This window comes from Rhea americana, unplaced genomic scaffold, assembly GCF_003343005.1.
Source record: "Rhea americana isolate MKP2758 unplaced genomic scaffold, rheAme1 scaffold_92, whole genome shotgun sequence".
Classification (NCBI taxonomy): domain Eukaryota; kingdom Metazoa; phylum Chordata; class Aves; order Rheiformes; family Rheidae; genus Rhea; species Rhea americana.
The window spans coordinates 1,554,645-1,560,486 of NW_028187111.1; positions in this window are offsets into that span (position 1 = coordinate 1,554,645).

The following is a 5,842-nucleotide window of genomic DNA, read 5'->3' on the forward strand; positions in this document are numbered from 1 at the left end:
GCCGAATTTTAACCTGTCCTCTCCAGAATGGAAGAAAGCTTCACAATAAAATAAGAAGCTGATTTTCACACTCCCTGTAGTTGTTACTAGATCTAGGTTGGAATTTTAAGAAAAATGTGAACCTTTTGAACATTGTGTGATTGATCTGCCACTGAACGTATTGCCCATTCAAGTATGCCTGTGGCAATGGGAGACAGATTTTAATTATGTTTTTAAGAGGACTCTGAGTTATTTTTTACAATGTTGAAAATCTTTACTTGTTTCTGTAATAAACATTCAGGAACAGGAAACTAAAATTTACATACTTAAATTTCTCATCGCCATTATCATAAAGATGTCTTAGAAATTCTATTTTTAGGATTTCAAAAATGGGGCACAAATCCTGTTTTTCTTTTGAAGCAGATTGTGTTTGGATGTAAAATGTCAGAAGTGGGAGATTTGTGTCCCTCTGAATGATCAGAATGATCATTCATTACTTCAGTCATTAAGCCCCATCATCTGCAAACCCAGATGTCAGGGACCTGAGTGCATCTCCCTTCTATGAATTTAGTTGGCCAAGTTAGAGTTTAGCTGGCTAGGTTCAAGGTCAGTTCCTTTGCTGAGAACAGCTGTTGTAAAGATAGCTATAAGTGAGGGCCTGCTCCTCCTTTCCCCTGGGAATTGTTTTTAAGCTAAGGCTAAGCTACTTCTGAATTTGGTCTTCCACCTCTGTGAATCTGACCCTGAACTGGACTGCTAGCTTGGCTTCCTGGCTTTACCTCAGACCTACCTTGTCACTACAGACTTGATGGGTGATCACTGGAGTGCATGTGACCCTGACAACTATCTCTGGCCTAAATCTTGACCCAGACTTCTGCTTGCATCACAGCTTCTTGTTGGTAAGATCATACCTGCCTTATTATCGTGCTCTGCTCATCTTCCTTCATGGAACGATCAGCCTTTGCTTCTCCCTGACACCAGACCACCAAGCAATGGATACCTTTAACTCATTACATAACCTTTTCCGTATGTTAAAACAAGCTCCAATAATTTAGGAATAGTTCTCCCAATGCATACTACAGGGAGCCACATGGTCTCAAGGTCCTGAAGCCATGCACCTTCTAAACCTTATTTCCAAGCATATTTGGAGACTTTGTTTTCAATTCCTCAGCTACAGAATCACAGTGCTACTGCTGACTCTAACACTAGACTTTGCGAKTTCTATTACTGGATTTCAGTTTTCATAGTTACAAATTTACTGGCATAGTCTAATACTCCTTAGTGCTTCCAAAATTCCTTTTTGATGTGCAAGTCTCATGGTGCCTTAGGGAAGCACAGAAAAGAGCATGAAAGTACTTGATTCATTAATAAATAGCTGCTRAAGGCTCATATTATAAGTCAGCTGGGTATAGGAGAAACTGGTATCTTAGCAGTGAAATAGAAATGCTAGGAGAGAGGGGATATTAAGAAGGACAAGAGGATGCAAAGCTAGAAGTGACAGAACTGGGACAATCACAAACAAAAAATATCTTTCCAGAATCACACTGAATGGACCTGAATGGTGCAAGACTGCCTTTGTGAAAACCACAAAGAAGCAAGAATATGGCTAGATGGGAGAACCTGGCCGGGCTGATTGATGGGAAAGGCTATATCTTTGTATGTTACACAGAGGAAAACCCAACAAGATGCGATTCAGAGTTTGGATGTGGAGCTGTATGGAGAATTTGGAGCAGAAGACCAAGCATGGGTTATGGGTCTGAGCTAGGAGGAGACTATGCTCTCTATCTTGATCAAGAAGGGAGATARGAGAATTAGATTAGGGCAGTATTAATCATTCTAGCCATGCTGAGAATGAGCAAGGGCTACTCTTCCTTATGAAGAAGTCAGGGTGAGGTTTGTTTGGAACAAAATGGAATCTGGACTGGAGAGGGTGATTTGTGAAATTTCCATATGGAAATAATATTAAAATGTATGTTTGCATAAGAGACAACATAGGGAGGAGGCATAGAGAGAACTGAAGAATAGGTCATATACAAAATCTCATGGCATAGCTAGATCGTGGGTTATAAGTCTCTTCCAAAGATGTAATGATTGKAGGGATAAGATGATAAACACGACAGAGCCACAGGAGGCACTAGAGACTAGATTTCGCAGAGTATGCTCACCAGTGCCCAGTCACTGTCTCATCACAGAGAATATGCAYGTTGTTTTTGGTTGTGTTACAGAGACTTTCCACGGAGTTTAGAGATCAGAAAAAAGACTGGAAAGTGTTTAGGATAATACTGAAGAAGATGCTTCCAAATAATGATTGCTGACTGTATGCTCAGGATTGTTGCAGAGATTGTGATGCTAGAAGGGATCATTGTGATCATTTCAAGAAGAAAGAAAGAACATGTGGGTATGGTAGGAACCACCTGTACTTCCACAGGAAAGTTATACTTTGTCTGGCTTTGAAGAATGTGAACATAGTAATAACTTTCCAGAAATAATGCTCTTTTATTTTTTTCCTGATTATCAGGCACTTTTGCACTTCAGTTTCACAGTTACATTAGTAATTGATCAAGGACAATAGAGTGAGTACAGCAAATTCCTGGTTCTTGTGAAAACTTTTTGGTTTCAGCACAAGACATTTCTGAGAAATGTTCTGGGCATCTCTGAGAAAATGCTAACAGAGGCAGAATCTATATAGTGTAGCACATGCTGAAAAAATAACTAATTCAATCGAAGTTCTGTATTTGGTATTGTTCAGCTACAGGACAATGCCACTGCAGCATGGAAAATCACTGGCAGACTAACAAAGATATACATGTTACCCAGTATGACAGAATCAAAGGATGAAAAATGACTCTTAGATTTTGGTAAGACTAGGGAAATCAAAACGGGCACAAAATTTTAAAAGTACAAGGCTTTATGATGGTTGAGAAACAGATGTTTTAGAATTTGGAAAGGTCATCATAAGCTACAAAACCTAAAGAAATGTCACTTCCTTATGATGAACTAAACATAGAGAAAAAATTTATAAAGGAACTTTTTCTGCTCAGTGTTTTAAAGAACACAAAGCAAAAAGAAAACTAGCAGTTAGCAGAGAAGCATGAAGCAAAGGGCAAACAGACTGAAGAACAAAAGTCTTCATGGACTGATCTTTTTTTTCAGACTGTATGAAAGCAGTGTAGCAAGTGAAAATACAAACATATTTGAAGATACTTTACAGATGAAAAGTGGGAGATAGCTGAAATGGCAAAAAAGACAGTTGAAGCCTGTTGATCCTGAAGTAACAGCATAAAATATTAGGTTTAATCACTGTAGTGTCTTGAGTGCATTGTAGTATCATAGAATCACAGAATCAGTAAGGTTGGAAGGGACCTCTGGAGATCATCTAGTCCAACCTCCCTGCTCAGCAAGGTCACCTAGAGCATGTTAGACAGGGTTGCATCCAGGCAGGCCTTGAATATCTCCAGAGAAGGAGACTCCACAACCTCTCTGGGCAACCTGTTCCAGTGCTATCATTGGTAATGCATCTCTCTTCTTCTATGCCCTCTCTTTGGTCTCTCTGGCCCACACTGCCTTTCTGGTTTCTATCACCTCACGGAAGTCTTAACACTTCCTTCCCTTTCTGACTAATGCAAGGCTAGTGACCAGTGTCCACCCGTCTACCCTATGACATTACTGTAGGTCCAGCTGGTAAAAAATAGAGAATAAGAAGCAAGAATATCACTAGATAGAAAAGTTAGCTGGATGGACACACAGGAAATGCCCTCATTCTGATATGTTAAACAGATCCAGCAAGGTGTAGTTCAGAGCTTGGATGTAAAGATGTAGGAAGTGTTCAGAGCATAGAACTAGTCTCAGTTAGAAAACTGTCTCCTTCCCCTTCATCAAGAAAGGCGGGATAGGTGTCAGGGCCTTGAGTGCACTGATCAGCCTTAATGGCTCTGACCTGCCTCACCTGAAGTCACATATGCCTGCCTGAGGCCTCAGGTGAGGCTGGTCAGGGCCATTAAAGCCTGTTAGTGCACTCAGGCCCCTGACAGTAGGAGGATGAGAACATTTCAGGTATTTAGCCTTCACCTCTTCAGGTTCTTATAACTGATGATAGTGATAAACAGCTTCCTTACAAAGGAAGAAATGAGGAAAGCATTAGGGTTATTGTGCCTAGTATYTAGGGGATAACTATCAGTATAGGAAGTTAGTTTCAGCACTAAGTGTTTAACAGTCTGGATTTTTTTTTGACCCATCCACATAGACTACCAGAGTTTTTGGTTAACTGAGCTGCYTTCCTTCCCTGGAGCCCTCCCAAATTAACTTCTGTTAGGAATTAATTTCCATAGGATATCCACACGTGGACTAGAAGCTAAGCATTAACCTTCTTCAATTCAGTATGTCCAGCTGGACTTGGGGCATTTTCACAGTCCATCATAATTTCCCAAGGATTCAAAGCATTCAAAGTATAATAATGATAAAAGACTTAAATGCTTGGTATTACTGGTACCACAGCTTTCAAACCTGCTTTGCTCAGATACCAGCAGCTGCTATGACTGTGATCAAGGACACTACACACAGGTATTRGCAGTGTTAGTTGCAGTGGAAGCCACTCTTAGCTCTGTGTCTGGTCTATCCATCTGCAGGATGAATGCCTGCAAGCCTTTCTCTCCTGCTTTCTTAATATATTGCTCTCACACCTGCAAAACACTCTTCACTCTTCTACAGCTCAGCTAGGGGGTTCCCTGTGAAGAGCTGCTACCCACGGTTTCAATTCACTTTTCATACCACCAGTGTTACTGCAGTTTGGGAGCTCTACCTTATCCCTTAGAAGTCCTCTCTAGCTCAGTTAACTGCATTTTGGCAGGCTGAACTGACCTGTCCTCACCCCTGCCTTTGTCCTTCCTTGGCTGTGATTCAGCCTCACTAAACTGCCAGCTTCACTAAACACACTCTGCTCCCTACAATATTTGASTGCTGAAAGGCTCTGGTGATCTTGTTAAATCTTGAAAAATTAAAAACACCCTACCTTGAAAGGAGCTGGAGGTCTAATGTCTCCCTAAATTATGCACCTGTGCTTGTTCTTTTAATGCCTTTCAACCTGGTTCTTGCAGGTGCCTTGCAGATGCCTTGTCCAGGCCTTTGCTTTACTTTTCATTTTATACAAAACTGCTTACTGACTAAAAAACTTTTGACTTGTTGTGGATGCAGGCAGCCAACAATGCATAACTGAGCAGGGTAAAAGGGTCACAAATACCACCCATAAAAGACAATTCATAGATATTCTCTGATGGTCCCTGCATCCCCTTTCATAATCCTTCTGGCTTAAGACTCCCACCTGTTTGAAGTGGCTTGGCACTGAAYGGGAGGTCTTGCTACAGCCATTGAGGTGCCTAGGTTTGGCCGTGTCTCTTGCAGATCCTTAGGTCTCGGCTACCAGAACATCGCCTGTTCTTAGACTCTGCTATTCAGGCTGCTAAGACAAATTAAAGTAACTACCTCCGAGTATAYGCACAGTGGTGACTACTGAGGGTACATACTGGTGTCTGGTGAGCATGTTTGCATTAGATCTCGGTGCAGCTCTCTGGGGATGTGTCCGTCATGACTGACAGCAGTCCAACATTATTACTCTTCCACGGCGGTTGATCCCATCTTCAAGGCTCCCAGGAATTACTTTCGCCTCCTTGTCGTGCTAATGAACYGGTTTAAGTCGCTTCCCACCAAACCCGGCCTACACTGTTTTCCCAAAACACTCCGGATACACGTGTATTTTTTCGGCGTGCACCATAATCCGCGCCGCAAGCCCCGCCGACCCCAGACCGCCGCGCGGCCCGCAGGGAGCAACGACGAGCCGCTCAGCAGGCGGCGCCGCGCCGCGCCCGGC